Source organism: Giraffa tippelskirchi, chromosome 4 (assembly GCF_054371585.1).
Source record: "Giraffa tippelskirchi isolate mGirTip1 chromosome 4, T2T-mGirTip1v1.2.pri, whole genome shotgun sequence".
NCBI lineage: Eukaryota > Metazoa > Chordata > Mammalia > Artiodactyla > Giraffidae > Giraffa > Giraffa tippelskirchi.
Genome location: NC_137278.1, coordinates 140,644,602 through 140,657,284, shown reverse-complemented (window position 1 = coordinate 140,657,284; position 12,683 = coordinate 140,644,602). Strand labels below are relative to the sequence as shown.

Sequence of the window (12,683 nt, the reverse complement as noted above, 5' to 3'; positions counted from 1 at the left end):
CCTTATCACCTTTATCACTTCACTGGGAGAAATATCAATAACCTCAGATACAAAGATGACACCATCCTTATGGCAGAAAGTGAAGAGGAACTAAAGAGCCTCTTGATGAAAGTGAAAGAGGAGAGTGAAAAAGCTGGCTTAAAACTCAACATTCAAAAGACTAAGATCATGGCATCTGGTCCCATCACTTCTTGGCAAATAGATGAGGAAACAATGGAAATAGTGAGAGACCTTGTTTTCTTGGCCTCCAAAGTCATTGCGGATGGTGACTGCAGCCATGAAATTAAAAGACGCCTGCTCCTTGGAAGAAAAGCTATTACCAACCTAGATAGCATACTAAAAAGCAGAGACATTACTTTGCTGACAAAGGTCCATCTAGTCAAAGCTATGGTTTTTCCAGTAGTCGTGTATGTGTTAGGTAGATAGAATAGGAAAAAGGAGTCCAAAATGGCGCTGGCTAAAAGACAAAGAAGGGAAAACCCACGAAAATAGGACAAACGAAGGTCCAAGGACTGGAGTGAGGACCTCAGGTAAAACAAACAATCCTCCTGGCTACCCAGTTTACACAGAGCAGGTTCAGGGGGGAGAAAACAAATGTATAAAAGGAGGAAGTCTAGAAGGATTGAGCCTCTCTTCTCTTGTCTTTTGGGTCGGCCCGCCCTCACTCCTTGAGAGAGTATTATCCTTTGTTTTTCCTAATAAAATTGAGCTGTAACACTGATTCACCCCTCACTTCAAATTTTTGCTGTGGCAAAACAGAACCAAGGAAATTACAACCACCACCCCCCCCAGTGTATGGACATGAGAGTTGGACTATAAAGAAAGATGAGCACTGAAGAATTGATGTTTTTGAACTGTGGTGTTGAAGAATTGATGTTTTTGAACTGTGGTGTTGAAGAAGACTCTTGAGAGTCCCTTGGACTGCAAGGAGATCCAACCAGTCAATCCTAAAGGAGATCAGTCTTGAATATTCATTGGAAGTACTGATGCTGAAGAAGCTCCAATACTTTGGCCACCTGATGCAAAGAACTGACTCATTGGAAAAGACCCTGGTGCTGGGAAAGATTGAAGGCAGAAAAAGGGAATGACAGAGGATGAGATAGTTGAATGGTATCACCGACTTGATGGACATGAGTTTGAGCAAGCTCCAGGAGTTGGTGATGGGCAGGGAAGCCTGGTGTGCTGCAGTCCGTGGGGTTGCAAAGAGTTGGACAAGACTGAGCTGAACTGAACTGAAAGTGGATTCATGGATGTTTGTCCCTTGATTGGCAACTGTTCTGCCCTTTGGAACTCGGAGGTCATGGCGGCTGGAGTCTTGCCTATAAGAAATGGGGGACAAAAAGGATTCCATGCCTAGGAGCCCATAGGGCCCTGCTCGGCTTCATTTTGTTAAATGTTTCATAATATAAGTGGGTCAATGCTGGGTCCTTTAAGTAAAGGGAGAGAAAAATACAGTTGGTCTTCGTAGGTCTATCTATTTACTATAATAATTTTTTCTTGGTGATGTTTTGGTGGTATGTTAATGTTTACTTTCCTGTGAATAGAAACTCCTTTGGATTGTTTCTTAACTTCAAATATTTTTGGACTTGTAATTAAAGGCTTTGCCTTTATTAGTAACTAGAAAAATTATCTGCTTTGAGGAATTAAAATTTCGTTAAGCTAAAGCCACGATTTATTAAGAATTTTTTACATTCTATTTTTCCTTGAGGTGATGCTTTCTGTTTCTTTTGTTTATTTGTTTTTATTTCAAATGTAATTCCTTTCTTCCAGTGGACAAGATCTTTTTCTCCATAAATGAAAATATTCATCATCATGGAAATTTTATTTTAATTAGATATAGGTGGCCATTGGAATTCTAACTTTTCTTTATACAGAAGACACTGAGATTTTAATTGGCACAGATATGTGTAATCCATAAGTAAAATTTCAAAGCAAAGTTTTTGACTCAGTTTGTTAATGGGATTACAGAATGTGTCTATTTCTATTATTGCCATTTGAAGAAACTTTGAAAGTTATCTACCCCATCTTCCTTTCAAAGTACTAGGTTTCATGGAGCCCCTTGATTATGCCAAGGTGCTTAGTGAGGTAAACATTGTAAAGCTCTATTATTGTGAAATCACAGACTTTAGCAACTATCATAGACATGCTGAACCATGATCAACTGGAAAGCTGTATTTCCATTGTGTACTGTGTATAAATTGTTATTGTTGTTATGGTCCAGTTGTCCAGTTGTGTCTGACTCTTTGCAACCCCAATGGATTGCAGGACACCAGGCCTCCCTGTCTGCCACAATCTCCCAAAGTTTGCCCAAGTTTGTGTCCATTGCATTGATGATGCCGTCCACCTATCTCATCCTCTTATACCCTCTTCTCCTTCTGCCTTCAATCTTTCCTAGCATCAGGGACTTTTCCAATGAGTTGGTTCTTTGCATCAGATGACCAAAATGTTGGAGCTTCAGCTTCACCTTAAATCCTTCCAAATAGTATTCAGGGTTGATTTCTCTTAAAATTGACTTGTTTAATCTCCTTGCTGTCCAAGAAACTTTCATGAGTCTTCTCAAGAACCACAGTTTAAAGACATAAATTCTTTGATGTTCTGCCTTCTTTGTTGTCCAAGTCTCACAACCGTATGTGACCACTGAGAAGACCATAGCCTTGACTATACGGACCTTTCTAGGCAAAGTAATGTCTCTGCTTTTCAACACACTGCCTAGGTTTTTCATAGCTTTCCTGCCAAGAAGCAATCATTTTCTGATTTCATGGCTGCAGTGACCATCCGTAGCGATTTTAGAGCCCAAGAAAAGGAAATCTGTCACTACTTCCACTTTTTCCCCTTCTATTTTCTTATATATTGAGAATTTAAGATATTAAAAACAAAACAAAACAAAACTTTCTATTCCCATCTTAAGTGTGACAAGCTAAAACCTGAATGTTTTTCTTCCCTCAAAATTCATGTGTTGCAATCTAATTCCCAGTGTGATGGTATGTGGAGGTGGAGCATTTGAAAAGTGATCAAGTCCTGATCACTGGTATCCTCTCAAATGCAATTAGTGTCCTTATAGAAGAGGCACTACGAAGCTCTCTTTTCCCTTCCACCATGTGCGGACCCAACAAAAACACCGCCAGCTATGAGCCAGGAAGTGAGCTTTACCAGACACTGAATCTGTCAGTGCCTGGATCTTGGACTTCTCAGCCTCCAGAATTGTGAGAAATAAATTTCTGTTGTTTATAAGCCACCCAGTCTATGGTATTCTGTTACAGCAGTCCAAATGAGCTAAGACATCATTCATCTCCAAATATTTTTCAATAATTCAGCAATTCCAGTATTTTTATGCTTTTCATTATTTAAATATGCTGATACACATGGAGATATTTCCACAAATCAGTCAATCAAAGCAAAATATGTGGAACATTTCTAACCCACATTTAACTCAAATTCATTTCTTAAAATTAGGAAGGATAAACCAATATTGAGAATCCTATTATTTTCATTCATCCAATTAATAGACCAGAGAGTATTCAATTAACCAAAGATTGGTCTGCACTAAAATAAAAATTGGTAATTCAAATCTGATTTCTAAAGTAGGTCAGGGTATAATTCAGAGAGAATGTAAATGCTGTGTAAGTGAAAACTAGAGAATCTGAGGATTTTGTAACTGATTACAAGAGATGTGTAATTTATTTGGGTAGGATTTTTTTTTAAATCTATCAAATTCTGAAATGTCAATAAAATGATAAATATGTCATGTATTTTTACTAGTAAAATTTTTAGATTTTTCTCTGGTTTGTATTATTTGTTTTCTTAATTGTTACTTTCTCCATCTTTATTATTAGTATTTTCTAAAGGATATCCACTTTCATGTTCATTTGCTGAAGGATTAAATAAGTTAATTATGTGGGATACTTGAGTCAGGGTGAATGCTTATTAACAGTGACCACTCAATATTTATTAAGTGATGTTTAATTTATTAAGTGATACTTATTAATTTATTAAGTGATATTTATTAAGTGAATCCTAAACTAATGTATCTAAGCTGAATTATGTCAGTAGCTGTTTATAACTGGTCCTATTAATTTATTCTGCAAATATCTTTGTGTAAAGCACTGAGCTAGATACTGTGAGACCTATTCACAGTAATATGACTATATCTGACTTTCAAAGGTTTAAAAGCCATAGTAAAGCAAAGAGGCAATTTTTTTACCTAATAGAGTTTTTGTTTTAGGTTATCACATATCCCATATATATTTTCAGCTATGTTTCCCTTTCATATTTATTGGGGGCATTGCTCCTAGTCAAGTACCGTTCTTTTGAAAACCCCCGTTCAGATCTTACAATGCCAGTTGGAAATAGTAGCCATTGACACCATCATGATCTGTTATCACAAGAGCACAGATGAGTTTATTGTACTAGCAACTCTCCCCGCAAAGCTCTGGAGAATAGATCATAAACCATTATATTTTCATTAGAAATGAGTACACAGGGAAGAGAACAACAGTGACATCAATTCTTCAGCAATAGGAAAAATTTAAGTTACCTTGTGTGAAAGAAGTTTTACTTTTCTTTAGTCCATAGTAAAGCTTGATATTCATGTTGGCTCTTGCACCTATTGCAATTATCTCTGGTATTTGCTTGGGCCACATTCCACATCTTGGGAATCACTGTGTAGTTAGTGTAGTTACATGAGAGATGGAAGCAGAGGTTCAGATTGAAGGGGTGCCTATTTTATATGACTCAGAATTAAAATAAAAACCTAGTCTGCTTGAGGTACGATAGCCATAACAACTTCTATAAAAGCTACAAAAGGGTTAATATGAAGATGCTCAAAACAAACACTGACCTCAACAGTAGGATGTCTCTGCTCCTCAATTCCAGGCCCTACAAGCCCTGTACACTGCTCCAACTTCCTAGAACTACTTTCTTCTCCCTAAAAGCTGTGCCTTTTGCTTCTCTAGATGTGTTTGCACATGCTCCTGTTTTTAATTTTTCTTTTAATTTATGCTGCCATTGATCCCTCCTAATGCATTTCCCTCCTCCTAGTCTGAACATCCATTGTTGGTTGTTGCCATTTACTTGTCTGTACATCTCAGTAGATTATAGATTCCGTGTGAATTGAATCCAACAGTATTGTCTTTCACCAACAGCTGTAACATCATAAGTCCCTAGTACTGTTGTGGAATGCTTAAAAGAAAAAAGGTGTCAAGGAAATAAACTCTGGCAAATTCATAGTTTTGCTTGAGTTGTGGACCTTGAGGATGGTTACTTCCTATTTAGAGATTTTTACTATTACTGTCAGTATTCATTTTACTTTCCTTCCAACATATTAAGGTCAACATTTGTGTGAAAAATGAAAAAAACTTTCTGATAATCTTGAATAAAATACTATGTATAATGAGTATTTTATATAATGAATAAAACACAAAATAATGCAATAATAACTTCTGTAGCATTCTATAAGATTTGATCTTGGGACATTCACATATACATTCAAATACTGAAAAAAATCTAAATAGCAAAAATCTAAAATTAAATCCATTGCTGTATTCCTTTTGCATATATGCATATTTTTATAATCAATCAGAAATAACTATAGACCATAGAAAATATTTGATATGTAGTTTCTCAATAAATGATATTTATTGTTATGTTAAGTTAATTGAAAAATCTGCAGTGGTTTTTCATTTCCTATTACTCTTATGGTTTGCAAGCTAAACACAAATGAACTGTCACAGCCATTGATTATTTTGTCCCTTGGACAAGATATTGAAATTATTTTGAATTGCAAATACAAGTATATACTTTGAAGATAATTATTGTTTTTCTCATATATATACATATTCCATTGTAATTATTCAAGGAAGAAGGCAAAAATAAATGAACATAAAATTTCCAAGTTATGTAAAGAAGTAATTACACAAGGCAGAATCCATTTATTACATCAAAACTGATTACACCTTGTCTAAAATGCTATTTTATTGGTGATATTTTTTCAATTCTTAGAACAAAAAAGTGAATTATGCACTGTATTTTAATTTTCAATCTAAGACCAAACATAAAGTTACTTTCAACTTCCATTTCTTGACGTAAGGGGGATGTTGATCTACAATCAGCTAGACAAATTAGAAATATTCAATTTCTAAACCCAATTTTTTTTTAATTTCTGGGCATTATTTTTGAAGGAAGTTAATAAATCAAATTTTAGTGAGAATTCAATTATTGAGCACCTACTATGGTGGATGCTATAGCAGGGATATGTGTGGGTGAAGGAATTTCAGAGATTTGTGAGACACAGTTGCTTAATTAAGAAGCTTATTACCTGGTTATGTAAACTACACATGTGCATGCAAGAGCACATGCACTTATACATGCACAGACATACACAAGTACAAAGTTTAATACCATTGTACATGGTCAGATCATAAAGAGTGATCTGAGTTGAAAGACTAACGAGAACTGTGACATTCCGGGTTTAAAACTATTTTCATGATGGGTTACACAGAACAAGAAGACAAGTAGCTAAAGATGCAAAGGAGTGATTAAATGCAGTTTCTTAAATTCTTGGTCAGTACATCCATCAGGAGAAAATACTAAAGTTAAGCCAGAAAAGCATAAAGAAGGGTACAAATCCATACTCTTAACTAAGCCCCTTTCATTTTTCTACCTGCTACCATGAATTGTATACTAGTAGTCATTCTATACTAGTAGTTATTTAGTATAGGCAATTCTATACTAAATATATTTGTAGTCATTTACAAAGTTAGTGCAAAGACAGTAAGGAAGGACTTGGATCTGTTAGATAAAACAAAGCTGGAAGGTTATAACACAAGGAAAATGTGATACATTTAAGGAGTAGACTAGTGCTGAGATATGCTGAGTTCCATAAGCCTTGTAAGAAGCTCAACTGCAATGAACATACATTGCATGACTCTGGGGTAGGGGAGTATAAATTACCTTTTTAAAATGTCACTGTAGCAATCTTATGGAGAGCAAACTACGAGATGGTGAATTTGGAGTTTAGAGATTCTGGATTAGAGTGGTAGCAGAGGCAAAGTGGTTGCATTGGAATATTCTGAAGCTAGAGTCTAACAGATTTGCTAATAGATCAGATATGAAAGAAGGGAAAGAGGTAATCAATAATCATCTCTAAGTTTTGTGCCTGATCAACTGAGTGAATAATAGCTCCATTTTTAGGAGTGATTCCCAATGAGGGAGGAGAGGTTAAAATAATTTACACAAAAATTTCAGGTTATGTTTTGCATTTTACATTGCCAAACAGGATAGAATCAGTTTGGCTAAAATTACTGAATTTAATGAAGAAAATCATACCAACTGGCACCATTCTAAACTAATTTGAAGGCTTATCTATTATTATTATTATTATTATTTTGACTGGAGGTTGTTGGCAGTGGTTGTTTAACAAAAATATTTCAGACATTTTTTTTTTTCTGCCATTCATGAGTAGCAAAACATTTAGGCATACAAAAAAAAAAATCTGGTTTCATAAGTGGCATTCTGTAGATGAAAGGTATTTTCATTTTTTTGCAATGTGGATTTATATTTATTCTTTGTTCACCACTCACTGATGGGGTTGGATAATTTTTGAAATGGGATGATAGCAAGGTATTTTTAATTTTGTTGGATCCATTTCTTAAAGTTTACCACAGAAATTATCTAGTGTGACTCTTAATTTTACAGAGAAGAAAAGCATTAACCCATAAATACCAAATGAATTGGTAAAAGTTACACAGGCATTTACTCAGACAGTCAAGACTAAATTTTGATCTTTTTAGGTTGCAGTAGGGTTTTACTGTTGTTGTTTTGTTTTTTTACTTTATTGTGATATAGAAAAATTATGATAATTTTTTATTAGATTGAAAACATATAGTTTATATGAAATGTAATAAATCAATATTAAGAAGAACCATTAAATACATAGATGTAGATTCCAATAAAGGCTTCCACAATATAATTGAAATGTTGCTTCTATCCTATCTTGAGCATTTCTGATAAGTTCATGTTATATGCACTAAGACATTGTCTTGTTGCATATTCAAAAGCAACCTTATGAGTTTGATACTATTATTATCTCTTTTTAACATATGAATAATTAAAGGGTGAGAGTGATAATAAATAGGCTAAAATGATAATTATAAGAGTCCAGTCCAATATTTAAACCCAAGTCTAGGTAATACCAATTCCATCCTACTCTCCACTCTGTCCTATCATTTTTAGTTGGGAAATGAGTAAAAATATCACAATAGTGTGGCTTCATTCATACAGAAAATAAATATTTTATTTTTAAGACAGAAAGGGACAGGTAAGTAAGGAACGTGTTCTGTAAGGAACAAAAAAGTTAGGTAAAAAATAGTGCTAAAAATTTCTGTGACATATAAGAAATATTTTAAATTCATTTTTGGGAGGTGTCTCACAAATGAATTTAAAGAATTATCATTATCACATATTCCTGAAAATTTTAGCAATTTAATCATCTGCTTCTTTTTACATAATGTGATACACTATGAAGTATATAAAACATAATTCATGTATCAAAGAATAGTTAAAAATCTCTTTATATTTTTCAGCTTTATTGAGATAATTCACCCATAACATTTTATAAGTTTACAGTGAAAGACACATTGATCTGATACATTTATATATTGCAAAACGATACCACGGTCATTTTAGCTAACACATCTAATCACTATAATCCTCTTTACTAAACACAACCTTGATAAAGTTTACCTTGTTTAAGGTTCTGATAAGATAGGTATTTTAGAACATGATGCAAGCTCTCCACTTTAGGCTTATTCTTAGAATATTTTTGAAACCAAAGCATATAAAAAGTAGCAATTTTTTAAATTTTTCTAAAAATTATAAAACTTTTCAATTTTGTTGCTTTCAAGCATTCATGGTAAAACTTTAGTGTTTTATATCAAAAGACATTTATACTCATATGAATAGCTTTAACTATCTTTGTGCATCCTAGGATATTTGGTCAAGGATCTTGCTTTTAAAACATGATACAATTTAAAATTTAAATTTTATTTAAATTAAAAAATTAAAAAAATTAAATTTAAAAATATAGAAGTATATTTTAAAGGTGAAGTCTATAAAATAAATAAATAAATTTAATCATTCCAAATTTTCCTGTCTTCTCCATCTTCTACAAATTGTATCTCAGCTTGTCACTTTATGCTTTAAAAACCTACAATGGCTCCTCATTGCCCCCAGGCTAAACAACTTCCAGTACCTGTCAACTATTGGATATTCACTATATGCTGAGCCCTTTGCAGCCTCTGCTTCTACATCTCTCAACCACCTTGCTATAGATACAGACTGAAAAACTAGGGCCAGGGATCAAAAATAAAATTTAGGTTCATCTAATTTCAATACCTTGAATTCTTGCCACTAGAAAATGATATCTCACAGTAATTATATGTCTCATTTAGGGTAAATAAGAATACCTTACTGGGTTATAGGGAAACTAAAGTGAATAATCTCTTTAAAGAACGTAGAGTCTAGCATATAATTAAATAATTAAATATTGGCTATCATTATTATTATGAAATAATTCAGATATACAAGAACTATAAAGATAATATATATATATCAAAGTATTTATTCAAAATGAAACTGAGAAGATAGAGCATTATAAATACATTTAAAACATACATGTACTCATCCCTAATTACATTCACCTCTATCCTCTGCAGATGTAGCCATTTCTTAAATTTCAGTATTTATTCTTCTTATTTATGCTTATATCCAATTACTAAAAGGGTATATATTGTTAAACATATATGAAAATTGTTTCTCATCTTATAATGAATAAGACCAACTGTATTCTGTACTCTAGCTTTTAATGATATATATTATGCTTGTGAAAGTCACCATTATTATTATTTAAAGTACTGGCTCATTTAATTTCACTATCTAGTGTTCTGTTTTATGAATGAAAGAGATTTCTTCATCTATTCTCTTACTGATATATATTTAGATTTGTTTCCAAAATTTTACTGTTTCATACAATGTTATGGAAATAATAAAATGATGAAAGTAATATAAACACTTTTTTGATGATTATGTTTTAGGCTCTAAGTACTTTACATATATTGAATTATTTAGTTTCACAACAATTTTTAAGTATTACTATTGTATACCATGTACATGTGAGGAAACTGAGTCAACATTACAGGGCAAGTACATGATGCTGCTAGAAATCAAATGAAACAACTAGATTCAAGAGTTAGTTCTAACCATATATCTCCTTGGACACACAAGTGAAAGCAGCTCTAAGGCTGATTGTCAGTCCTATCTGTATGTTAGAATCCACTAGGTGCTTAACTAAAAAGGATGTGTGCCCAATCCTCCATGGATCAAGTGATTCAAAATCTCGTGGGATAAAGCCTGTAGATAAATAATTTTAGCCTTATTTTAAATGAAAAATTTATTTTGAGGTAGTTGTAAATTTATATGCAATTATAAAAAATAATATGGGGCAATCCAATGGACTGTTTACCTAGTTTCCCCCAATGATAAAATCTTGCAAAACAATATCACAACCAGGATGGACATTAATACAGTTAAGACACAAAACATTTTTATCATGACAAAGATTTCTCCTATATTGGCTAATGCCAATATAAATTTCAACACACATGTACATATAATCTTTTTTTTTAATGCTTTGAATTTAGACTCCATACTTAGTGTAAGTAAAATAGTTTATACTAAAATGAAAACATTTTAAAACTATTTATTCATTTCTTACTTACTTTTAACATATGAAGCATTGATTTTTTTTTTATTTTGGGTTCCTTATGGTTTTATTATTTGAATTTTACATTTGAGTAATTGTAGCAAATCTATGTATAAAATAATATACCTGAGATATGCCTAGGTATCATCTTTCATTCATTTTTGAAGAAACTATTCATCACTTACTACCTTTCTTGCACAGTGTTAGGGAAACAAAAACTGGTTCTGTGAACAATGCAATAATGCAATGGTTTTCAATCCAGTCTCTACTATATTACCATCACCTGGAGAACTTTAAGTTCCACTCCAGAGATAATAACTTGGGTTTTGAACCAGGGCATGGGTATATTTCAAAAGATGCTTCAGTGATTGTACCTTGCATTTTAGGTAGAGTGAGTGAGCTAATGAGAAGGCTGTGTTTTTTAACTGAAATGTATTCTTCAGGGTCAGCAACTATTTCAGGTCTTGAGAAAAAAACAATGACATATTTATGGGTTCTGTTCTTCTTCAGTCCAAATCCTTGACAAAGAAAACTGTTTCTGAAATTATGTAACTGGGAATGAAAAATTCAAATATATTTCCCCAAATTTAAACATTAGAATATACCAAAATAAAAAGAGAATGCTAGTTATTACAAAATTGATACTCCTCTTCTCCCTTTGCAACCGGGGCCTGGTAGCCTGCTTCACATTGTTTATTCACAGAATGAAAGAAATATTTTTAAGAATTTTCCATAGAAGAAGTGATTGATATTAAAAAGACACTCTGGCTTAAAGAGTATTGCTAAGAAACACACTTTGAATGTGAAACACCCTACTGAGCTGTACCATCTCATAACAGAAAAGTATAGTGGATTTAAAAAGTAGAGAAATAATCTGTTAAAGTGTAACCAGAGGGAATCTATTATAGTTTCACTTAAAGTTTTTATTTTGAAAATAGTTCTGGTTTATTTATGCTGCACTGAAGCTTCCATATATTCTGTTTTGTGTAAGGATAAAATTGTAATCATATAATAATATTTTGTCAAAATAATCACTTTTAAAATAAATATGCATAAATACAAAATAAATTCATCTTACTTTTCTTTAATCATGATACCCTGACTATTAAAGTAATATATCCTTCATCATAGGAAAATTTGGAAATATGGAAAATATAACATCCATAATGATACAATACAGAAATAACCATATTTTGGTATTATTCCTTCATATGTTATTTTTTCTAAATACTGAGTAGTTGTTAGCTAGGGGTTTTAAAGTGTTTTTTTTTTTTTTTAAGTATGTTTCTTGCCTTGGTGGAGAGTTCTGACAAAACATGATCTGCTGGAGAAAGGAATGGAAAACCACTTCAGTATTCTTGCCTTGAGAACCCCATGAACAGTATGAAAAGGTAAAAAGATAGGACACTGAAAGATGAACTCCCCAGGTTGGTAGGTGCCCAGTATGCTATTGTGGATCAGTGGAGAAATAACTCCAGAAAAACTGAAGAGACAGAGCCAAAGCAAAAAGAATACACCGTTGTGAATATGACTGGTGATGGAAGTAAGTCCGATGCTGTAAAGAGAAATATTGCATAGGAATCTGGAATGTCAGGTCCATGAATGAAGGCAAATCGAAAGTGGTCAAACAGGAGATGGCAAGAGTGAACATCGACATTTTAGGAATCAGCGAACTAAAATGGACTGGAATGGGTGAATTTACCCAGATGACCATTATATCTACTACTGTGGGAAAGAATCCCTTAGAGGAAATGGAGTAGCCGTTATAGTCAACAAAAGAGTCTGAATTGCAGTACTTGGATGCAATCTCAAAAATGACAGAATGATCTCTGTTTGTTTCCAAGGCAAACCATTCAATATCACAGTAATCCAAGTTTATGCCCCAACCAGTAACACTGAAGAAGTTGAAGTTGAATGGTTCTATGAA

The 12,683-nt window shown here is 33.1% G+C and overlaps 1 protein-coding gene across 2 annotated transcripts in view; it reads left to right on the top strand.

The window, feature by feature from the left end:
* CNTN1 (contactin 1) overlaps positions 1–12,683 on the top strand; it is a 364,639-nt gene that overhangs the window by 149,210 nt on the left and 202,746 nt on the right. The gene's annotated exons all lie outside the window — the stretch shown is intronic.